This window comes from Trachypithecus francoisi, unplaced genomic scaffold (assembly GCF_009764315.1).
Source record: "Trachypithecus francoisi isolate TF-2019V2 unplaced genomic scaffold, Tfra_2.0 Lachesis_group8, whole genome shotgun sequence".
In the NCBI taxonomy this organism is placed as follows: Eukaryota; Metazoa; Chordata; class Mammalia; order Primates; family Cercopithecidae; genus Trachypithecus; species Trachypithecus francoisi.
In genome coordinates, this window is record NW_022681473.1 from 116,687,570 (window position 1) to 116,712,807 (window position 25,238).

Here is a 25,238-nt window from a genome sequence, read left to right on the forward strand (position 1 = left end):
AGCTGCGGTGAGCCTGGCCACAGGGCTCTGCATTCCTTCTGGGCTTTGCTTGGTTTGAGTGGGTGTGACCGCGAGTTTACTCTGGAGAAAACTGAGACAAAGAGTCTAAATTGGGCAGGATCTTGAATCTAATGACTTGTTTACAGACCCTGTACTTTTTCCAGTGCAGGGAGGAGGAAGAAGGCAGGGCATGCTCGTCACTGCGGGCATGGGCACATCACTGTTTTTCATCCTAAGGAGGTAGGACAGCTTCGGAAAGCAGCAGGGCATCTGCCTGGCAGCCAGCAGGCAAAGTGGCATGCTGTGTAATTTTCCAAGGTAGGGAGGAAGCAGTGGCGGCTTCTGCTTGCTCCTACCGGCTTGGCTTCCGGGGCGCACGCTGCTCTGGGGAGAATGCCTGACCCTGCCACATGAAAGGCCTTGCTTCCTCCCACTTCAGCTTCAAGCGATGGGGAGATTACCCTCCTCACCCCTGCTCCAAGTGCATCACAACCCAGAGCACCCAGCCAAGAAGGCACACCTGTGACGGGACTCAGAAGGCCTCACTGGAACTGTGTAAGGAGACAGGAGATTCCCGGGAGGACCTGACAGAAAAGCACACGCATGATGGTTTTGCTATTGTGTGACATTTATTTCATAATTGCTACCTGTAAGAAATTCCTTGAAAATGAAATAGTATAGTGCAAGATTTAAGGACTTGCTCTTCCAGATTCTGTAGGCCTTTCTGGAGCCCAGGGATGCCGTTTCTAAGGCATGTAGGTGCTCAGGGTCTACCCCAAAGGGCAGTTTGGGGCTGCAGGGCAGGCAGGAAGAGCCTTTGTTTGTGTGCATGCCAGGTGGTTTATAAACATCCCCTTTAGTTCCTTTGCCAAGTCACAAGTATATATTGCAATTACCACATTCTGATGAGGAAACTGAGGCTCAGAGAAGTTAAATCATTCACTGAAGGCCACACATCTGCTAAATGTGTCATGCTACATCCACTTTGCACCTAGTTTGAACAGGTTTACAAAGCAAGACAGTAACCCCTGCATGCCTGGGTGCCTGAAATTGAAAAGGGGTGGCTCTAAGATGTGGTCTGCTACCTCTCTTGGACTGTTGCAGTTGGGTGTGGCTGATTTGAAATTGTGCTTCAAAAGAATGAGTTCTAGTCCCGGAAGAGAGGAGCTCACACCACAATGCACTATAGATCTTTGAGATCCAGAAGTCCTCCAGATGTTCCTGGCTAACACGGTGAAACCCCGTCTCTACTAAAAAATACAAAAAAAAACTAGCCGGGCGAGGTGGCGGGCGCCTGTAGTCCCAGCTACTCGGGAGGCTGAGTCAGGAGAATGGCGTAAACCCGGGAGGCGGAGCTTGCAGTGAGCTGAGATCCGGCCACTGCACTCCAGCCTGGGCGGCAGAGCCAGACTCCGTCTCAAAAAAAAAAAAAAAAAGGACCTCTAAGGTGGTGCTGGGGATGGTGTGTGTATAGGGAGTGTTCCCTGGGAGCCTCTGAGCCCTCCTGGCAGAGAAGCCTCATAGATAATGGCATCCCCAGAAAACTCTACACTTGGAATGGGACCCAAATTAAATATAGCACCAGCAACACCAACTAAGTCACTACCTGGAATATGTCAAAATACAGCAACTAACACTTACTTTATGTTTGTCATTTGCAAACCCTATCATGTCTGTTAATCCATTTGAATGCTGAGAGGTAGGCAGGGCAGCTATTATGATTCAAAGAAGAGGTCACATCTTTGTGGATTTGGGTTCTCATCCCAGCTCCCGCCATCACTAGATGTGTGTGGTCTGAGCAAATCCTTCCACTTCTCCTAGCCTCAGTCTCCTCATCTGCAACATGAGAAACTTGCTTTCCAAAGTGCCTCAAGCTATGGGAGTGGGGATACGGGAATGAGTCTCCCCAACATTCAGAGGCTTCCCAACACTGGCAGCCCAAGGCACACCACTGAGTGCCACCACCTTCCCCTCCCCTTTGCTGGCCGGATACTGACCAATGGAGAAACCAGGACTGGGGCGGGAAGGAGTAGGTGGTAAGACTCTTTTTCACTTGTTTCCTGCACCTGGAGACAACAGCAAGACCATTATTTGGATGAATTATTGTTTAGAGTTTTGTTTGTTTTGGTCTGGGTTTTTTTAGCTTTATGAAAAGAAACGCCTGTTTTTCAAATTTCAATTGTTCCTTTCTACTGCCTGTCCCAGCTCACTACTTTACTTTTCCAGTGGCCAATCCCTGGGTAAATCTTAGTGAATAGCAGCCGACTGTGTTATTTATCTGTACCCAATGCTGGAGGTGCAGACTCGGTGAGACCAGCAGAGCAGCTGAGGTTAGACTCAGTGGAAAATCCAGAAGTGCAGATGTGGATCCAAATTGGGCTGAAAAAATCTCATGAGATCAGGCTTTCTTGGACTTCCTGCTTTTAGCCTAAGCACTATGTTCAACATAAACGAACTTTCGGTATTTTGAAACTTCCGTTTCTGATCTCAGAACCTGGAAGTAAAGAGCTGTTGTGAACATTTCCACAAATTTTGTCATGGTTATTCTGGAGGCAGAGTTGAACCCTGTAATTATGGAGCTTTGGGACTCACTACACCCACAGTGGCCTGCCTGGATTGCAGTATGGAAGGGGGGAAGGCATTCTGGTGAAGAGTCCAGGCTTTGGAGACAGGCAGGACCCTGTTCAAATTCTAGCTGTGCCACTTCCGGCCATGTGACTGGACCTGTCAGTCTCAGTTTCCTCATCGGTTAAATAAAGAAAATAAACCAGTTCGTAATGTTGTGAGGACAAAATGGTCTGCGTGTGTATGTACTCTTTCTCCCCTTTTTCCTCGTGTGTGTGCGTGTGTGTGTGTGTGTAAAATCTGTGTTATTTATTTACTTATAGCTTGAATAAGTTCCCCTGGGAGTCTCAGGCTCTGATAGATGTGACATTGGGAAGTTGCTGAAATCCACCTAATTAGCTGTCAAACAGTGCATTACACAAAGACAGCGAGAGCTCTGCATTCAGTGTAACCTCTACAGGACTGGCACGATCTCTGGTGGACTCAAAGGACAAGGGAGACTTACAGCAGATTTTGGGAGCTGAATTACATTCATCCCATCTGCTCATGTTTCTGGGGCCTCCTTTGCTTTCCTGGGACAAGCAAGGGCAAGACGCTGGGCAGGTCGGTGCTGTGAGAAAATAGGGTGCTCCAGCGGCATGGGGTCACTGGCCGAAATGGACAAGAGCTATACAGGGCAAGGAAAAAGGGAGGAGATGGTGTCAGGGCCAGGGGAGACAAGGGACATGGAAATCCTGCCCAAGGCTGCTGAGAAACAGCAATAAGTTAGTAAGCCCATCCTGCAGGTGCTACTACCTCTTTTCTGTTTCTTGGCTTACTTTTTTAAAAAACTCATTAAATGCGTCGTTTAAATTTTTTAAGTGATTTCAAAGTGGCACTTCATCCTTGTATAAAATTTAAAACGGATAGAAAATTACGAAATAAGAATGTAAAAGCACCCATAGACTCACAATACAGAAAGCAGCCGATTCATATTTTGGTGCCCTTCCTTCTGGTCTTTATAATGCAAATATATAGACATATATGTATTTTTTTTATCTAGCCAGAATCATATTGCTTTGTAACCTCCTTTTATTCTCTTTATATTAAATTACAGCCATGTTTCTGTATCATTAAATATTACACTATATCACTACTTCTGATGGAAGTACAGCAAACCACTAAACACAGAAGTCAAGTCCTGGGCTCTGAAATAGTATGTATTAGTTTACTTATGCCCAGCCTCTGGACCTGAGATGGCATTTTGTAACACAGACACAGCCTTATCTCTTTTGGATTTTCATAAAATCTTCAGTATAGGCTCTAAAAAGGAGCCCACATGAAATGCTCAAAAGACGATGTTTAAAAAGTCACAAAGTCCCCCTAGAGTCATAAAACCAGAAACACTGGGGGGTGGGGAGGCCAAGCTGGGCCTTCGCTCACCTTCTTGTGCCTCTTAATGCAGCCCAGATGGAAGCCCGTCCAAGACAGAATTGCAGGCAAGCCCAGGGCCTGATCTGATAGCACAAAGACACCCACAACTCTGAATTTCCTGCTACCAGGAGGCCTCTTTTTGCATAGGCTGTTTGATTTACACATACGTGGAAAGCAGCCACTAATAATAGAAGGGTTGCCTCTTTTCTTCCGTTGTCAGACTCCGTGGGCCCTGCTCAGCGACTCCCGCGTCTCCAAGCAGCTGTCTGCCACTCTTTCTGCCCCTCACAGCAACAGGGTCAGCCGGGCTCCTTGTAAGAAAGAGGCCAGGCCCTCTGCGCCTTCTCTGTGTGTGGCGGAGGTGGGGAAGGTGCTTTCTGAGGGTTCTTTGTCTGGCGAGCAAGCCGGACCTCTGTGCAACAGAAGCCCCCTCTGGCCACCCCTGGCCCTTCCCCCTACACCCAGTCAAGTTCTGCACAGCCAGTGTTTTCTCCTCCAGCCCCAGCTAACCTGAGCTTGCTCAACTAACCCAGAGAAGCTTCTGGAGAATCGGTCTTTGCCAACTAGGGGCTGCCAAGTTTGTGAGAGAGAATTAACTCTCTGTGAGCCCCTTACGACTAGTAAGTATGTGGAGCTCACCCCTGTAGGATACCCCACAGAGAGCTGGAATGGTCAAGCCCTTCAGGAATGCCTTCTGCTGCTGCCTTGATTCACATGGTGCCATCCATTAATCATTCATTCATTCTGCCAGCCTGTACTTAGCGCCTCCTATTCTCGGCATGTTATAGAATATAGGGATGGAATGGAAGCGAAGATAGACGAGCTCCCTGCTGTCGTAGAAGAAACAAAGAATAAAAACAGAAGAAACTAGAATTGAAGAGTCTGTGGTGGGGATTGCAGGGGAGATGACTGTCAAGTTATAAAAGAGCACTAATGCATTTTTGCTTTATGTTTGAAATTGTGACCCTGTTCTTAGCCTATCCCCAACCAGCCTCAAGCATGGTTCAGGCTCACAGTCCAGCCGCTGAGCTGCAGAGAGACCATCTCTTTGTACAAGATCAATTATGGGCACAAGAGCATGCCTGGCTCAAGCACACAGACCCACAGACCCTTGTGGTCAGGGAGTTCCTACATGAACCCAAACCTTTGGGGGCTGGGATGTTTACTCTTGGCACGCTGGGATTTCCTGTTTCTAAGAAAATGGGCCTAGATGCTCAGCTACATTAACCAAACAACATGTTGACACAAATGAATCTGAAGCTTGCCAGCTCCAGGCTCTCTAGAAGGTCAGGTTTGGGAATGAAGGCATTTGGGTGACTTTCCAAACTCTGAATCCCAAGCCCAATGACTCTGGCCAGGTGTTCATTGAAGGGATCTGCTTCCCTCCTCTTCCTGCCTAAGAAGGCCCCACTAAGTGGCTAGAGTCAGAGACTCCCTGGTCATCCTTGAGTAGTGGGAATGTTTCTCCTGTCTGTCTGCAGCTGGTCTTAGATCGAGGCAGCCCAGGTAGTATGGTAGGATGCTCCAAAAGACCCACCCCGCAGAAGCCTCCATCCCGTGTCCGTCTGCCTGAAATCCTCACCACGAGTTCACTCCTTTGAGCTTCCAGGAGGCTCACGTAAAAATGTCAAAGTTACCCCCTGACATGACTTAACTGTATGACATTTGACCCATGACTATATGACATTTACTATATGAGCTGAGCCTAGCGAAGTCCTGGGAATATGGAAAACCTGAAACATGTTGACAGGGTATCGAGGAGAGGAAGGGGAGAAAGCAGAGGAAAAGCTGACAAGGTCAAGGGCTGCTTCTCGGAGAAGGGAGAAGGACAGGAGGAGGATGTTCAGGCAAGGAGCACAGCAGCCCGGAGATGCCAGTTTGGTGATTATGGACACCTTGGCTGCTTAGCCAGAGGTGGCCCTCATAATGCCATTCCTGCTGTGCCCACCGCCCAAAGTGCCAGTAAACACTGCAGGATTTGCCTGCTCAGACTCCAGGCAATGCAGCTTTGTCTGCTGGGGAGAATCTTACCATTTTTAACCTATATTTGAACCAAGAGATTTGTGTGACTTCCACAGGTACCCTAAAACTTAAAGTATAGTGAAAAAAAAAAAGAGAGAGAGAAAAAGAAAATATATTTGAACCTTACTTGCAATAAAAATCTCATAATATTAAAAAAACTTCCAAAAATATATAAATTATCAAAGATGTATTCTATAACAAAAATGACAGTCCTTGAGATGTGGCTGATTAATATCGCTAGATCAGGAGCTACTCAGACAAGGTAAAGTCCCCTTGGAAAAGCACAGAGCCTGGGGAATGAGGCCAGTGTGCAGAAAGGCCGTGAGGAAACACCTCGTGCAGTCATTCCCCTGTCAAGCACTGGGCACCATGGGGTGGGGGAGAATCCAAACAATCGGGAGGAAAAATATCCCTGTCCAAGCTGTTCAGGCTGCTGTAATGGAGTCCCATAAGTGGGTGGCTTATCAACAGTGAATGTTTCTCTCTCACCGTTCTGGAGGCCAGGAGTCTGAGATCAGAGTACCAGCATGATCGGGTTCTAGTGAGGGCTGTCTTCCAGGTTGCAGACTGCCGACTCCTCACTGTGTATCTGTGTGGTAGGAACAGGACAAGCTAGCTCTCTTGGGTCTCTTTTATTAAGGGTACTAATCCCACTCTGAAGGCTCCACCTCCATGATCAAATCACCCCTTGAAGATCCCACCTCCTATACCATCACATTGTCCACTAGGATTTAATGGATGAGTCTGGGGAGGGACACGAACACTCACTCCATAACAACATGACAGTTGGCACCATGGTACAATTAAAGAGAAGAGAGGAGCAAGTGGGGGCTCAGGCAGTGTAGGCGGGATGGAAGCTCCCTGTGGGCTTGGACTCATGTAGGAGGGCTTCATGGAGGAGGCACGTTGTGGTGCAGGAAGGCCCATCCCCATGGGTGTCTACATCTCCAGGTGATGAGTCAATGTCTTTGCAAACATCAGAAACCCAAGAAGCATGATGAGCAGGAACGCTATGGGTAATCTTAGGAAATTTGTGCCAAAGAATGGAGACATTCCAGAAAATGAAATAAAAGAGATGCAGTCCTGGTGCCATATATGTGCTGAGCCCCATGAGGCAGTGATGTATGGGAAAGAAAGGGGAAGAAGGAGGATAGGTATAGGAAAACCCTGCTTGAGATTCCAAAAGTAGATCAATGGAATCCATTTGTTCTTTCATTACTGTAATCATCCTTTATTGAATACCTACTATTCTAGGCAGTGTGCAAAACTGAGAATGCAATTATGCATAAGACATGATCCCTGTCTTTGATGAATTTAAGCTCTTCTGAAGGAAAGAGGTGTAAATGAACACTCACACTAAAAACAAGTGCTTTCATGGTGCTAGGTGCAAAACATCACAAAAACCCAACCGCAGGAGCAGCCAACTCTACTGGAAAGACCCAAGAGAGTCAGAAACAGACTTATAAAGGAGGAACAATGGAGTCTATTTATTTATTATTATTATTTTTTGAGATGCAGTTTCACTCTTGTCGCTCAGGCTGGAGTGTAGTGGCGCGATCTCAGCTCACTGTAACCTCCGCCTCCCAGGTTCAAGCAATTCTCCTGCCTCAGCCTCCTGAGTAGCTGGGATTACAGGTGCCCACCACCACACTGGGCTAAGTTGTTTGTATTTTTAGTTGGGCAGGCTGGTCTCGAACTCCTGACCTCAGGTGATCCGCCCACCTTGGCCTCCCACAGTGCTGGGACTACAGGCGGGAGCCACCGTGCCTGGCCTGGAGTTGATTTTGAACATGACTCAGAATTTACCAGAAAGGGTATTCCAGGGAAAGGGACCAGCACGGAAAGGGTGTGAACATGGGATGGTGCCAGGCCAGTGAGAGTGCCATGGATATGGGGCAGCAAGTGAGGAGGCAGGACACAGGTGAGCCCTGACCCCAGAAAGCCTATTGTGCCAGGCTATAGGGAATTTGGGTTTTCTGTTGTCAATGACAGGAAAATCAGTGCAGGTTTCCAGAAGAGGATGTGACAACTAACATTTTGTCCAATTCAGTTAAATAAGCACTTACAGAGTGCCTACCATATGCAGAACACTCACTGAGTCGAGTATGGATGATACAAAGAAAAATCTATTCCAAGCTCTCCTGCTTACACTGCCTGAGCCTCATGGGACCCCAAATAAGTTTGGTAAGGAATGAGTGGGGAGAAAGGGTGAGGAGAAACCAGAGCACACATCGTCTTGACATGGAATCAAAATGGGTGCATGGTTCTAGGAGAGGCACAAAGGTTTATGGAGGTAGAGATTCCCAAAGTCCCAGATTTGTTGCTGCATTCTCAGGTCAAAGCTGGCCTTATTTAGGAGGCCCAGTCATTCCTCATTTCTCTTCCTTGGTAATATCACTATGATTCTCTCTCCTCCCACTGGCAAAAAGTGTTTGATTAAGGCTGCAGAGAATGATGGGGTTCAGTAAGAATGCCAGCAAAGAGACGGCATAAAAGCCACCCAGAATGGGGCTGACAGAGTGGCCTCTTGAGGGTCCCCCATGCTCTGTCCAGGGGGAGGATGCTAGGCTGAGACTCCAGGTGTTCTCTTGGTTTAGATAAAAACTATAATTGACCACCACAAGTGCTAGTGGATGTGCGAGGGTGAGGGGAGAGCTGAAGATGAGTAGTTTGTTCTGATTTCAGTTTATTTTGGGCTCTTCTAGCCTCAAGTCTGTGTTCAGCTAAAGATATATGGCTGCATAGGCAAAGGGACCCGTTAGGTGGGCCTGAATGTAATTCCTGCATAATTCTCAGAAACTCAATCAGGGTCTTCCTGTATCTCCCGCTTCCTCCCCTTTCCCCTGCCTCCAACCTACACACGTTGGTGCATCCACATGCACACATATTCAAGCAGGACATAGGTGGCTGGCCAGTCCACGTCAGATCATAACCAAAAGTTTTCGGCCCTCACCACTCACCTGTCAGCCTCAGACAGCCAGGGACCCAGCATGGGAGACACACTTCATGAGAACTACCCTGACGCCCAAATGCCCACAAATATCCACAAAACCTTAAGTGTGTCTAGGCGTCTTTCACCAACAGAAGCCTGACTGTAAGCAAGGACATTTGGAATGTAGTAAATGATTTCTAAAATGACATCTCATCATCCCTTTCTTTCATTCTGTGTGTGTGTGCGTGCGTGTGTGTGTGTGTGTGTGTGTGTGTCTGAGTTGCCTCAGGGCTGGTGGTTTCAAAACTAGCAGCTGCAAACTTATGAAGGAAAAAAAAACCCAAACCACAAAACCCCGTCTTGTGAAAACTGTGTGCCAGTCTAAAAGTGGCAGTCCGTGCAGGAGAAAAAGCCTGTTAACGTTCAGGACAGAAGCAGGCAGTGTGAGATCACAGCTGGCTCTTGACAGTGAGGAGGAATTCAAATGTGTCCTGGGCATGGGGAGAGTAGGGGACAAGGACAAGGCAGAAGAGAAGCCAGAGGGGACTGAGGAGTCCAAATCCTGGCTGGCCAGGGGAGGCCTCTCCGGAATGGCTCCCTGCTTCAGCTGAGCTCTCTGAACAATTCAGCTTCCCAGATGCAAATCAGACCAGCTGCTACTATCACATTACTGGAGTCTTCCTCCAGAACACCCGAGGTCCGGTCTCCCGTCTCCATCCACTCAGAAGCTTCTGAAGCATGACTGGCAGACATAAATCTCCCCCAACCCCCGGCTCAGCCTCCCTGCCCTCCTCCCCAGCTGACACCCACCCATGCTCCCCTGTGTAGGCTCACCCTTCAGAACACTTCAGATTACACATTAAGATGCTGCCCCAACCCAGCCCCAGACTCCTACTCCATGGCTAGTTTCAACCTACAACTCAATCCAGGGGTACAGGGGGCCGGGGGTGCAACCGGGAAGCCCAAGGGAAGACCCGCTTACAGAGAATGAGGTCCCTGCCTGGCCCCAAGACTGGACAGAGGAAATCCTCAGAGGTGTCCTCAAAGATGAAGGCTGGAGAAGGAGAGTTCTTGGAGGAACACTAACCAGCCTGGCTATTTCTCCTGCCACCACCCCCCTGCCTAAGCTCCACACCAGTGGCCTCTTTGGCCGGAACAAAGTGGATACTTGAGTCACTTGGCTAGAGAGCTGGGCAGTGCCCTTTTTTGGATAGGAAGGGCAGGTTATCCATAGGCCCACAGACAGAGACAGAGGAGGCCAAGCCCCAGAGGCCACAGTGGAACAAGCGTCTTGGGGTGCTTTGCCCATAGGTGCAGCTTAATGAAGGACAGACAGAGGACACAGTTGTGAAAACAGGGCAGCAGAAATCTAGTGTGAACATTATAAGTATCTGAGGAGAAGCAAAGTTAGTGAAGTGATCAAAACTGAATGGGGTTAATGACAGAATGCTTCAAGGAGGAAGTTAGGTTCTGAGTAGAGTTTGAGGGAGGGGAGGGACAACGGCTGGGGCAGAGGGGGGAAGAGGAAGTGTGTTCGCAGGGGAGGGTGCTGTGTCTTTGGGAAGGGCACTACTGATTGCATGGTGGCCTTGGGAGCTGTGCCACTCTTGAAGGTCCTGTCTGGAGTTAATATTTGGATATATTTTCAAAGAGGGAGAATCCTCTTCTGTATTAATAATCAGCATGTCTGTAGTTGACAGAATGTAGATTTTGGAAGGAGCACACTCTGGAATCAGATCTGAGTTCAGATCTTAGCTCTGCCGCTTATAAGCTGGGTAACCTCCCAAGCCTCACCTTCCTGAACTATAAAATGAGGAAATTATTTCATAAGGCTATGGTGAGAATGAAATGAGATAACTTACGCAAAGTCCTTAGTTCCGTACTTGGCAAACAGTAGCTCCTAAATCAATAATGGCTAGTATTATGTATATACTTTATAGCTTATGGATTAGAAAGGCAGCCACAGCAAGCCACTTTAAGTCCTCAAGAGGAAGCGTGTGAGGAGTTGGGTGGTCTAGATGCTGATCTCAGCAAGTCAGGTCCTGTTTCAACCTTTCCGTGAGATGCAGGCAGCCAGGACCTGGACAGAGCCCAAGGGCCAGGTCTAGAGTAATGGTTGCGGAAAGGGCTGATGTATCAGCTTCAAAGGCTGACTTGCTGCAGCCCAAGACCTTGGTACATAGATTTGAGTCCCATCTGATTGAGAAGCAGGTACATTCAGTCACATGTGCTCATAAACGCTTAACAACTGGCTCTCCAGGTTTGTGTAATTTGCACCTATTTCATGACGCCCAGCCTCAAGCTCCCACTGGGCATGCAGTTGGGAAGAGATGCAACTGTCTCTCAGGAACCTCATGAGCCAGTTCCAGCACACCACTGCATCCAGCCACCCTGTCCCACAGCCACAGCCCATCTCAGAGCAAAAGAGGCACCCGTCCTCTATGTCTGGCCTAGCTTTGTCTGAGTGGAGAGGTAAGGAGTTGAACGGTAGAAAAGATCAGGCATTCCTGCTCTCTTCTCTGTCCCACACCAGCCAGAAGTAAAGCTTCCCTCCCTGACCGACTTCCCCTCAGGCCAGTTCCATATTGACTAGCAAGTTCATTTTCCTCACAAGCTGAAACAAAACAAAACACAAAACATGGCCCTCTCTCTTGGGCCTTCAGCAGAGCAGCTCTGCTTGAAGAGGAATTGCAAGGTGTAGCCCCAAATGCTGCAGAGTCTGACAGTGCAACAGGCCGGGGGCTAACGCTGTCTCCACCCAGCTCACCACGCGGGTGGAGCGGCCAGGACATGGGCATGCCTTGGCATCGACAGTGCACTTCCAGATTCCCTCTGGGAGGTAGCAGGGAGAGTCTGGCTTCATCCTTAATGAATTATCTGGCAGAGGCTGTCATAGAACCATGGGACGCTAGAGCCAAAAAGCGCGTAGTAATCACCCGTGTGTCCCTTTGTTGCACAATGAGGGTGCTGCAGCAGAGGCTGCACCTCTTAGCTGCGTCGCCTCTGGAGCTGGACCACCCTCTCTGGCCTGCTGCTCGTGGTGCTCCTGTGTGTTGACACTTGGACACTTTTTGAACAACATTTCTTCCATAATTGCAGTGGCCCCTGTGAGTAAAACTCCCTCAGACAGGTTCTCTACCTTCTGTTTCTTGTCCATTTCCCTCGGGCACCCAGTACGCCTGAGTGTCCCTGGGACCAGAGCCACTCCTGTTTTGCAGTAAGGGAAGCCATCCAAGGAGCAGAGTCAAGGCAAACGTTCCAGTGCATTCTGTATTGGGATTCTGCCCTTCAGGAACAGAAATTCTCATTTGCACTCCCCATTTGCCCTGGTGGGCATCCCAGCTATACCCGAATATCAGGTAAACCTGCCTTGGCTACGTCAAGTCCAGGGCTGTGATGAACCATCTAGAACTAACCACATTCAATTAGTCCCCTAGCCAAGGGTGGGGTGAAGGAAATGAGAGGAACCTACAACTTTCTGCAACCTCTACTCCAACCACCAGAGACACACCCTTCTGCCTGATGTTCTTCGACTCAAGGAGTTGAGAACCACTTTGGGTCTACACAGAGGTGACACAGCTGCCCGTGTCTGCCTCGGTTTAGAAAGAGCTGGCTGAGTTCCTGCATGAATCCTAAAGACAGTACAGTCATTTGAGTTTCAGCTGCAGGGAGTCTTCTGCTAGGCACCTCCACTTTGTAACTGGGTGTGTACGAGGGCAATACAAAGGACTCCCAGCCCGGCTCTGCTCAGAGAGACTTCGTTGTGCTCCGTGGTTCAAAAAAAAAAGGTAGAGGGAGAGATTAATGGAGTGAGAGCAGGTGAGCTTATTATATTTATCAACCATGAGCTCAGGTTTGCATTTCAGGTGCCCTGATTTATCTCACAGGTGGGAGGGAAGAACTGCTGGCAACCCTTCTCTCAGAGCTCTGAGTTTTGGAACAGGATTTCCTCTGCAAGTTGTCAAAGATCAGATAAAAGTCTTAATCTCAGGCACACACAGCCACAGGCTTTGGCCTCTGCCACTGTGTGTTCAGCTTTCAGTGATGAGACTGAACAATGGTTGGCGATGCTGTGCATTTGAAGAGGTGGGGCAAGAAAAGGATCAGAGTGGAGGCCTGTGAGGCACATGGCGCTGCCCATGGGAAATATGAGTGCAGCACGCAGGCTCCAGAATGAACTCAGGACTCAGGACAGCTGAGGTCCCCTTTTGCTCCTTTTGGTGTCCTTGTACCAGGCGTCATGTACACTAAATGAATGCACATACCTGTCACCTTTTTTAAAAGGATGGCAACCAGATCATTCACCTCTGCTTCCCCATTCCAAGAGCCCGGTTCTTGGGAACCAGGCGGGAAGAGCATGTCCCGCATACTGGCTGGTGGAACTGTGGAGGTGGGAAACATCTTGGCCTTGTTCTCCAGAATGCTTTTTGCTAAAGAGATGCTTATTTTTTCAAAATGCATTCTATAACTTTAATGCCTTTTCAGAATAGAAGAACTGCAAATTTTAGCCACCATGTTGATTAAGTGGCACTGTGTTAGGGAGTGCTCTGAAGAAACGATGTTGACCTGGCACTTGACCTTGAACCATTTCTAATATCAGAATACAAAGTTCATTCACGTTGCCAGAGCCAGCTAACTGAGTTAGCATGGGAAATTTCAGGAAATAGAATAGTCGAAAATCTTGAAATCTGGATTCTTTCTCCTCTCACGTCCTGCTCTGATTTGTATGTTATTACCACTTTGACTACGCCTACCTTGTATTGTGCATTTGTTAAGTGTGTACTGCGTTAAAAACTTTACTTATACTCTCTCATTCCATCCTCGCAACCCCATCATACAGATGAAAACTGGAATCTCAAAGAGGTTTCCTAATTGGCCAAGGTCACCCAGCCTGCGTGTGTAGACCATGCGTTTACACTCACCTTTGTGGGCCAGTATCTCAGTAGCTGTGCTGCTCATCCTATTCATTTCTGTGCTTACTCAATACGGGGAAGAGCTAGATATGGAGCAAATTGCTGTCATTTAAGTCAGGCCCAGTATCAAGAATATATATTCTGTTCTAGAATGCTGATAAATACACTGGCAGTCCCAGAAGGTCGCTTCCAAAGCAGTAAAGAAGTGCTCTGGAACAGAGACATGCTTTCATTTCTTTTTTTTTTTTTTTGAGAAGGAGTCTCGCTCTATTGCCCAGGCTGGAGTGCAGTGGCCGGATCTCAGCTCACTGCAAGCTCTGCCTCCCGGGTTCACACCATTCTCCTGCCTCAGCCTCCCAAGTAGCTGGGACTACAGGCACCCGCCACCTCGCCCGGCTAGTTTTTTGTATTTTTTAGTAGAGACGGGGTTTCACGGTGTTAGCCAGGATGGTCTCGATCTCCTGACCTCGTGATCCACCCGTCTCGGCCTCCCAAAGTGCTGGGATTACAGGCTTGAGCCACCGTGCCCGGCCATGTTTTCATTTCTTTTTGAAGGCTTCCCTTTGAGAATAAAGGTGATCTGTGGTGCTGGGCCCTTCAAGCCCTGACACCCACTCCTTTCGTCACTGCCTCTTGGGATCTTGGGGGAGCTACACCAAGGGCTGTGTGATGGATACACCGTGAAGGGATGTATTTATTTGCCAGGGAAATGTATTAGGGAGAAGCAAACACTAATTAATGATGTTCAGGGGAAACTCAATCTATGGAATGAATGGTTTTCCCAGATGGGCTGTATTTAGAGACTCACAGAAATCCTGTTCGTTTCCATTGCCATTTCCCATCCTTTCTTAGCCTTCACTGAATGTGTCCGGAAATCTTTTGCAAAAGAAAAGGCACCAGTCTGTTTGCCTTGAAAATGAAGAAACCAAAAGGTGTAACATCCTTCTTCCTTCTCAGGTGGAGTGGTTAATTTGACAAGTGCCTCGGGAGGTCCTGAGGAAAAGGCACATGCCATCATGTCCTCTCTCAGTGAAAAAGTTCATAATAATCTGTGCAAAACAGCACCTTTGGATAAGTTCAATGTGGCTATATATAGCTGCTTGGCCGTTTCCTGTTGCTGTTGCAGCTTGCGCAGGTTTGAAGGTAGGGTGAGGCTGTGACCATAAGCCACATGGTGACATGTACATTAGCCATGCCCTCTGCTTCCTGTGCTGCTTATGACCTGGGCTGGACGAACCCCAGCACTGCTCAGGGGCAGGGAGCCCTTAGGAACCTAAATGTGGGGGTTGGTGAGTTTGCTCTCATCTTTTCTGAGCACAGGTTGCCTGGCTGCAGATAGATGGTGCAAAACACACCAGCGAGCCAGTGTGCTTGTCTAACGGTCTGCTTGTGTAACTTTTGCACCACAAAACAAGAGGTCAAGTATGAAAGGGTGGTTAACAAATTGAGTAGAGCAGCCTTTTTTTTTTTTTTTTCTGTTAAAGGGGCCGTGTCAGCAAAAAACAAAAAAACAAAAAGCAAACAACAACAACAACAACAAAACACCTTCCTGAGTGAACTGCATGAAAAATCATTTGGCAAAACCCAAAGTTCATAGCCATGTGCAGAAAAGCCATCATGCTAGAAGTAGTCATCGTGATTTGACCTCAGAACTGTCTCTTATTTTAAGATTTCAAAATGCTTAAGTAGATTGGGCACAGTGGCTCATGCCTATAATCCCAACACTTTGGGAGGCAGAGGCGGGCAAATCACTTGAGGTTAGGAAGTTCGAGATCAGCCTGGGCAACATGGCAAAACCTCGTCTCTAATAAAAATACAAAAATTAACTGAGCCTGGTGGCACACGCCTGTAATCCCAGCTATTTGGGAGGCTGAGGCAGGAGAATCACTTCCAACCGGGAGGCGGATGTTGCAGTGAGCTGAGATTGTGCCACTGTGCTCCAGCCTGGTGGATAAAGCAAGACTGCATCAAAAAAAAAAAAAAAGAAAGAAAGAAAGAAGGAAGGAAGGAAGGAAGGAAGGAAGGAAAAAGAAAAGAAAAGAAAAGAAAATTGCTTAACTAGACATCTCATGCAATTTTGAAGAGATGAGTGGCAAATGTGACTCCAGCTTTACTAAACAGTGAAATAAATTAAGGCACCAAAATGTGCTGAGCCTTGTCTAAAAACCTATAGCAGGAGAAGAGACCAGAAAAAAATTCCACTGGTTCCCTTCTTTCTCCATCCATTCAGCCAATCACTACCAGATCATTCTCCAGCTCTCTTTCCTGTTTCTCGTCTGGTACATCTAAGGTAGAACCATGCATGTTAAAAAAGCTTTTCAGGAAATTCTGATGGGCAGACAGAACCAATGTGAGTCTATGTCATTTTGACTGTCATGTTCTATACGGGCTGCTAAATAAAAACTTGGAAAGTCTTTCATGTGACAAATAGTTTTGGAGTGCATACTCTCTGCCAGGCATTGTGCTAAGTCCTTGGGTACACAGGCGAACAAAACAGATGAAGACCCTGCCTCCATTGAGTGTAGTCCAACAGGAGAGCAACAGGAATCACACTTTTGCATAGGTGAATATCTAATTATAAGTGTAGTACGTATTATGCAGAAAAACTAGAATGTTCTGAGAAAGACGTTAAGGCTGGATAGATACAAGCCTAGGATTGGAGAAGTCAAGGAAAGCCCCACTTTTTTACTTGACATTTACACAAAAATGATTAAGACAGGAGGAATATGCTTCGTTGCTTCCAACACATAACCAAAGCAAGTTATGATTCTAAAAAACAACTAGTTACCAAAAAAGAAAGAAAAAAGTAAATGATCTCTTGGGCTTGGCATGCCCTTGTTTTGCCCAGAGAAGCACACTTCCTTTTTGCAATTGTTTGGGAGGTTTGTGGCAGAGAAAGAGAGGAAAAATCAGATCTGGAGAAGCAGCGTTCTGCAGCAACTTGCAATAGTGGCTCTTACTAAAGTATCTCATTACTTCTCAAATGTGTCCAAGGGATGCTCAACACTGCTTTCTCAAAACAGGATTCTGTGTTCAAATGAATGTGGGAAATTAAAAGGAATTTAAACAAGTCTCTTTGCATCAGGACTTATCAGAGCCTTGAATATGCTAATGGAGATCCTGAAGCTCCAAGGGAAAGTGTGGCACAATGCAGTCTGCAGCATTTTCCAATCAAATTTGATGGCAAGAGATTTTTTTTTCACTGAGTACCTAACTCAGTGGCTCTGAAGCTTACATCTGCACAAAATTCCCTTGGGGAGTGTATAGAATGCTGATTCCTCGGTTCCAGCTGCAGAGATTCTAATTCACTGGATCTGGAATGGTCCCGGGAATCGTCATTTTTAACAGCACTTCAAGTGATTTTGAGGCAGCAAGTCCAGGATCCATACCATGAGAAAAACTAGTGGGATTAGTGTCCTGCTAGTGTCCCGGAAGCATCTCAGTAGCTCTACACACTTCCGCCATTCAAGCTTTCTCAGCTTCCCCTCACTCTTTAGAACCTGGCTGATGCTGAGTGAACATGGTCAAGTTAGTGGGCCAGAGTAGATAAAAATAATGGAAATATGCAAAGTGAGTCACAGCGAATCCAACCATGGTCTCGAATTTGTTGGGTGTCACAGGTCAAGCTACAAAGACCACATTTGCCATTTGGACTCAGTTGGCAGGAACGTTATGCACGTGTGATGTAAGATGCTGTGCGCTGAAAGTCCCTGAAGCTGTGCAAATACTGGATCCAGCAGAAGTTCTCTCTGTTGTGCCCATCTGCCTTTGTCTAATTAGCCAAGGGTTACTTTGGCTGCCTCCCTTCCTTTCACGTGGAACAAAGGTACCCAGAGAGGCACATGTTGATGCATTCATACGCAGAGAAGTTCTTGTCTTTCTCTTTCTCTCTCTCCTCAAGTCATTGCTCAGCGAGGAGTCAGCTCCCACATGCTCCTCCTATCTGGGCTGCAATCGGTGCAGTGAGGAGAGGAGTGACAGAGCACATGATTATGACCGGGGCTTGCTGCTGAGCTGCAGGGGTTCAGATTACTGCTACCTGTGCAATGGCAGCTTCCCCAGAGCAGCCAGGGGCTCCAAGGCCACAGACAGAAAACACCTTTGCTACCACATGCTGAAAAAAATCCCCAAAACCATTTGCCAAAGATTCGACTTGGTTAAAAGCGAGGTGGAGAGGGGTGGTTAAAGAGGGGAAGCTATAGAAAGGAAAATGCGAGAAAAAAGTGTTTTGCATATTAAACAGCCCTGCTTTGTCCTCCAGTTCAGCCAAAACGTTTAGAGGAGGCTGTGCTGTCCATGGCCACGCTGCTCTGAGCATGCCTCATCTGGTCTTGGAAGCTAAGCAGGATCAGGCTTAGTACTCAGATGGAAGAAGGCTATTCTTGTGCACGTGCAGAGACCAAGATCATAGAGAGAAGCATGTCTAAGGTTGGGTTTTGTGTACAAACACTGTATAGGAACATAATTCAGCCCGTTTAAAAGAGGAGGATGATTGTGGCTGAAACCACGGTGAGAGGAAGGAACATGTTACATTTCTTCAAAGATAACTGCAGATCGAATGCGTTCATCCTTGTGACCCGCGCTGCCTGCACTGTGGTGTGTTTTGCTTGGTTTGCACCAATGCCCTGGCTGGCGGTCACTTGCTCTTGGTGGCCAGTTTCATTTCCTGGTTTTGAGAAAATGTCAGAGAGGCCTATTGCTTGGACACACTGTCACTGAGGGAAGTGTGCAGTTTTAAAATGTCAAAGCCAGCAGGCTCATGTCCAGTGCATGCCATCAATCAGCAAATGTCCCTGGACCCCTAATGAGCCCACTGCAAGTTCAAACAGTAAGTAACGAACAGATAAAGATCTTGCCCTAAAATTGCCTACCATCTAACCAAAGGGGCAAGATCAAAAGGGAAAGAAAAATAGTATCAATATGGAAAACTAAATGTACTCATTGCTGTAATGTTTGTGGGCAAAGAATGCAGCTGAGAAAGTGCGGCCTCGTGGAAAGGGCCCCATGGAAAGGAGTCCAGAGGGTTTTTGGGCTCACACTCTTCCGCTTCCCGCTTTGTGACCACAGATGTAGTCCTTGGCCTTCAGAACCTGTGTTTCTTCATCAGCAAAGTGGGGGAGGGGAATAATCCTGCCTTCTTAATTAAATAAGATTATAGATTATAAAATTAAATAAGTAATTAAATAAGATCATAGATGTGGAAGGCTCAATGTCTTAACTATAAATGATCAGTGTCTTAAACTATAAAATAATCTACAAATTTCACTTGTCATTATTATTACTTATAACAACAATATGAGGGGAAATAAGTCTAGAAAATGTATCTTCTGCCAGTTCCATTAAAAAGAGAGAGAGAGGCAGAGACGGAGCTGAGTACCAGAATTCAACCAGCCCAGGACTTTTTTCTGGCACCTCAGTGTATATTTAAAGTCCTGTATAATAACATAGAAGTAATCATGGTTATCGTTTATTTGTATTGATGGATTTAAGGTGGACTTTTTATTTCTAAGGTTTGGATACATCTAAGAACAAAGTATACTTCCTAAGACACCATTTAGTTTTAATTTTCAGAGAGCTGATCGCCAGTTTGGGAGAACTTTGCAACTGTATGTTTGGTATAATTCCTTGACAGATCAATTTGATGATGGAGAAATAATCCTCACATTATCCACATTATCAGATGTCTAGATAAGATAGGAAAGGTAACTTTATCACAGCTGTGTGACCCATGACGGCCTAGGTGGCTGAGTGAACCAGGAGTCTGAATTTGGAAACTAAGTCATGAGGTTCTTATGAACTTCCTAGGGCTTCCGGAGCCTCCCCCAACCTTTAGATGCCAAGTCCCTTTGCAAATTCATATCATTCCTGCAAACAGAAAGTAGTATTAAGAATAATAAGATGTTTTTCAAATTTTCCTTCAAGGGTCCTATGAGCTGGCCTGAGAAATTGTTTAACTTTGAAGGGAACTTTGAAAAAATAGGACAAGACAATTGAAACAAGTATCTAGAATTAGGACATTGTGGATCCCGAAGTTCTTAAATACTAAAACCTCCTTGTGGTATGCAGAAGCCAAATTGATCATCTTTAGGCAGAGATTCCTTGGGCATGATTGATAAGGCTGTCCATCCAGCATAACACTGAGACTTTCTTGTGTAAACCCCTCACGCCCACTAAACAGGAAATGCAAGCTACTAGAGCTGAACACTCAGCCACCCCCTAGGTCCCCACCCTCCACCCCTGCCCAGCATAAGAACATTATTCTTTGCTTTCCTTTCTGAGGAGCTGTAGACATTCATTCATACATGCAGAGCAATCAGACATCACTAGCCAAAGAACACCTGGTAATAATTCTCACATTTTGGAATCTTAAGAAACTTCCAAGGAAAGGGGTTGATATGAGTTGGTAAGCCACAGCTTTTGGTGGTAGCATGAGCCCTCTGGCTTCTGAAACCCTGGAGTTAAGATACACTCTTGTAGCAGGCTTGTCACACTTGAAATTCTAACTGGTAGCTTCATACCCTGAGTTGGTTTGTCACTTGAGAAACTTTGGTTGAGAATGTAGGAACTGGAAAGATTTCTTGAGACATGCTCGTTTTAGATACACCCAGAAACATGCCAGGTACAGATGACAATTTCCACTGTAAATAAAACATCTCAAAGCAGAAGCCTAGGCTGACAGTGGACCAATACCTGCATTGTTTATCGGTTTCCCAAGGCAAATGTTCAGCAAATTCTGTATATATAATCAACAGAAAATTTTGTTCAGATTTAGAAAAGGTAGATTGCTGTTTTGTCTATATGCGTACTTTCTGCTATAGTAGTATTTGCATAAGTTAAATATTTTCAGTGCAATTTTTATTAGTTTTCAAAATGCGCTTTGTGGGTATCTATATGTGTGCAGGTGTGTGGGGAGAACCATGAACAAGACAAAGACTCCTTGTCACTGAGGGCAGAGCCTGACTCAGCATCCCAATACAGCCCCTGGTTTGCGTTCGTCCCAAAGAAAGCACATTCTAACAACCAAACAACCATGCCAAGCCTCCGGCCACAAACCCAACCAAACATGTTCAAAAAGATGTATATATTTATGTGAAATAACATGGATATCTTTCAGTGCTCAAGAGACGGTTTTCTGCAGTAGATCTAACTCAAGTGGATAGGGACTTCTGAAAGTCCATTTTCCAACTGAGTTTGCTGAATCCAGCTAGCTACATGGAAGGAATGGCACAGGCACAGTGGGAGCAGGACAGAGGAAGGGGAGGCCAGGGTGCAAGCTCATCCACTCCCTCATCTGTACAATGGGTTCGTTCCCTGACCACCTCACCACACTATTGTCAGGCCTCCTTCACTGGGAGCTGAAAAAGCCAAATGCTGAAGCGGAAAGTAGGGTTTTTACAAGCAAGGCTTGAATGATAGACACATATGGGGCATGCCTCCCCCACCACAACGCCACCACACCGGAACACAAGCTCTCTGCAACACGGTCCTCCTCTCTAATGTCTATGAGTTCTAGAACTTGAATGAACCTTTGTCAAGAATGTAGTTCAGCCCTGTCTCCAAACCATGAACTCATCTGTGAACAAGACATTCCTATTTTCCTTTATCTTTTAAAATTGATTTTAAATAAAATAAATGGTGCACGAATATATTCTGCAGAAAATTTAGAGATTGAGTAAAAGCCCTCTTGCCTCAGTGTACCCCACAATCTCACTTCCCATCCTAGAAATGGCCATCCAGGGCTTATTTAAGTGCCTAAGATAGCTCATGCGAATCATGTCACCTTTAGCCTTAGGAAATGTTCTTTTGGGCTGAGTTCCAGTTACTTTTGTTGTGAGGTTCTTGTGGAAGGTTCACTGTCTCTCTACGTGCAGACGAATGCTTGGAGCTTATGATACATAACATTGAGGCTTGCTTGGCAGTCAGAAGTAGGATTGCTTAATCAAAACCTGTGTGGAAATAGCCTGTTATCTCTATGGACTTAAATGGCCATCAGCAGTTCCCCAAATTCAAGACTCCCACATCAATGTCATTGAGTTTTGAAGTTGGAAGGGATCAGCATCACCAGGTTCTACCACTGTTTGAGCCTTAACAAGTCATGGCAAGGCTTTACCTTAATATTGTCATTATTACAGTATAATTGGAAGAACGACTGTATAGGGGAGCAAACATTCTCCAAGCTCCCCTTAACGTCGCCCTGCTCTCCTGACTTAAGTGCCATCCACCTTATTTTATAGAAGAAAATACTGAAACTCAAGACCCCCTACCTGGACAGGGGTGGAGCAGAGACCAGAACCCTGGACCTCTGACTCAGTGCTCTTTCTACTCTACACTCCATCTTCCACATCCGCTTTTTGCTAATGTCCCATAGGTAAGAAATAAGATAAAAACAATGCCTCAAAATACAAGACAACCAAGGCCTCACCTTTCTCTCATTACTCAAATGATGCAAAGCCCAAAGCCCTCTCCACCTGACTTCATCCACTACCGCCCGAGCTCTCCAAACGCTTCCAGGTGGGACACCCAGATTCAAGGCCACTTTGATTCCTGGTTACCTTCTGGCTGCTGAGCCTCTGCATCATATAGAGTGAACAGAGCCCAGCTTGACAGCCAGAAAGATCTGGCTTTTACTCCTGGCACCCCACTTCAAGCTGTGTGACATTGGACAAATCCCACATCCTAGCTCAGGCGCCGTTTCTTTACCTGTGAACCATCTGTCCTACCTACCTTAAAGAGTTGCCATAAGAGCCAGATAATTCAATGACTAAGAGCGCTTTCGAAAGAAGAATGCTGGATGCAGATTGTCGTCGTTATCAGCGTCCAGCCCATCCTTTTCATGTGCAGCTCTGTGAGGACCTCTTCCCTTGACGTCAGAACCAAAAAAAGCCAAACAAAGCAAAGACCCAGGGCTACATTTCTGCTCTGGAGTCTCTTGTATGACAGTATCTATGTTGGGCTTTTCAGTGTGTAAACCGAACCAAAACAAAAAAGAAGAAAAATCAGCAGCAAATACTGCTTGGTTTTGCATTTTCCCTTCTGTTTTCTGATTAGAGTTTCTGTGGCCTGTGAGTGCAGAGAGAACCTCAAAAGATTGTGTTTGCTGCGGATAAGCACCAAACTTGATGTTTATCAGCACTTATCTCCTGCAAACTCACTCTCTGGAGGCTTCAAAGGTTGAGGGAGATCTCTTAGCCTTGCTCTGAGGAGACAGGCAGGCAGGCACTCCTCCCTGGGGCTTCAGCTGCAGGTGGGGCCCAAGAGCACTTGCTCCATCCTTAGGAGCATGGTTCTCTTGCTCTTCCCCATGCAAAAAAAAGGAAGCAGCAGGTTTACTGAAGGTTTGGGGATGAGCTGTGGAGTAGAGGGAGCAGGAGAAGAAAAGAAGTATTTTAAAACAAGCCCAGAATGGCTGAAAAAGTAGGTGGAGAGGGAAAGGGAAAGGCACACTGCTTACGCTCCTGCTGCCTCCACCCCTCAACCCCCTGCGCCACTGATCTCAGTCTTTAGTCTGCCAAACAAGCCCATGAGCCTTCAAAAGGCGTTTTAATTCCCTTCATCTGCTCTCAGCTCACCTTCCCTACCTCCTTTGGGTCTGCCCACTACTCTCCATTCCCAGGGATTGTTGGCTGAGAGTGGGACAGTGGGAGGGAGGGAGGCAGTGGTGGGGGCAGGGGGAGCCAGCATTTTATTAGGCTGTTGAATTTGATTTATTAGGGGGGAAAAATCCTTCGCTTGCTTGCCACACAGGTTATTCTCAAAGTGAAAACTCTATTTTACTTTGAAAAAAAATGGTGAAAGTGCCTACAGTTATGAATGGAGCTCTTTGTTACCTTCCAGATCGACAAGACAGACTGTTTGGTTCATGTCTGTGCACCAGCAAAGGAGTGTGGGGGCCTGGGAGACAGATGTGGCCTTAATTGCATGGAAATATTAGAAGATCGTTAAGCCATTTTGACAGGATTTTCCTCCAGCTGTGGGAGCAAAGGGCCACGTCTGAGCCGCATCAGGCCTGGCCAGAGCCACTGGTGGGGCCTCTCATCCCCACGTGTGAGGGACACATGGGCCTTGGTTCATGTGCCCCAATATTGGTAGGGAATAGATGCCTCCTTGTCACCAACTTCCACCCCACGCCTCTGCCCCCTAAGTGCAGAAAGCAATCTCCCAAGAAACCCTAAGGCCTGTAGTGGGAGTTGGAAGAGAAGCTACCCAGTGAAATCAATATTTGGGAGTGTATACGCACATGTATGTGGACAGAGAGAGATCAGACTATCTCCAGCCTGAAAGGTGCACTCCATAAGGCTCTCCAGGGACCTACATGGGCCTGAAAGAGGAAATCTGTTATATCAACAAACAATGGCGTCTCAAGACAAAACCTTTTCTATCTACTCACTTCTTCCCTTTCGAAGTAACATTTGTTGCTTACAGAAGTCGTGACCCCTGAGAGTCCTGTACTTAAGTCAGAGAAATCCTCAAACAATGTTGGCTCATCAAAGAACAAGACCCCATAAATATGGTCCACCTCGTTTCTCCTAGGCTGGCCTAATCATGGTTCCAATACACTTTTAGCTCCCCACTTCTTCCCCCACTTGCCCTGGTTAATTTTTTTCTGCACGCTCAGAGAATGCAAATATTTTCACATTCGCTTAAATTAAAAATAATGAGGAGGGTTAGTCTGCTGGGAGGGAGGGAGTAGCCCCACCCAAACTACAGTTCAGTAATCCCTTTGGGTTACGAGAGTAATGTTTTAGATAAGCTCTTCCTCACTTAGATCAGACAGTGTTGGCAGTCAGACCAGGAGTAGATTAGTATCACAGGGTCCTCCCTTCAGAGTGGTACACCCCTATAGCTCAGAGGCCACTTCTTAGAGTTGGGGTGGTAGGTGGTTGCTTAGATGATGTTTGGGCCTCAGCCTGGTGCCAATGGGGATGGGGACTAGGTGAACAGAAAGGAAGGCTGGTGGAGAGATGAGGAAGAGAGAAGGTGTAGCCACAGAGATCCTGTTTTCATGCAAACATTGTTGTTAGCCCAAAGGGGAAAAGGGAAGAGCTTCCAGGCACGCTGGCAAGCCAGCATCCCCAGGCTGGGTTTGACATTTAAGGAGCACCGGCAATGAGTTAAGGGTCTAAGGGCCCACAGTCTGCAAGCTCTGATTTAAAATACAGTCACTCAGCCAGGCGCGGCGGCTCATGCTTGTAATCCAGCACTTTGGGAGGCTGAGGCGGGTGGATCACTTGAGATCAAGAGTTGGAGACCAGGCTGGCAAACGTAACAAAACCCTGTCTCTACTAAAATACAAAAATCAACCAGGCGTGGTCATGGGCGCCTGTAATCCCAGCTACTCAAGAGGCTGAGGCAAGAGAATCACTGGAACCCGAGAGGCAGGGGTTGCATTGAGC

At 46.8% G+C, this 25,238-nt stretch overlaps 1 protein-coding gene and 1 long non-coding RNA gene across 2 annotated transcripts in view; both read left to right on the forward strand.

The window, feature by feature from the left end:
- The window catches only part of FLI1 (Fli-1 proto-oncogene, ETS transcription factor), a 118,932-nt gene that overhangs the window by 22,865 nt on the left and 70,829 nt on the right, over positions 1-25,238 (forward strand). The gene's annotated exons all lie outside the window — the stretch shown is intronic.
- On the forward strand, positions 1,439-24,892 carry LOC117079966. Its single transcript, XR_004435670.1, has 3 exons — positions 1,439-7,481; positions 23,777-23,782; positions 24,882-24,892. It is a non-coding gene; the product is annotated as an uncharacterized LOC117079966 (long non-coding RNA).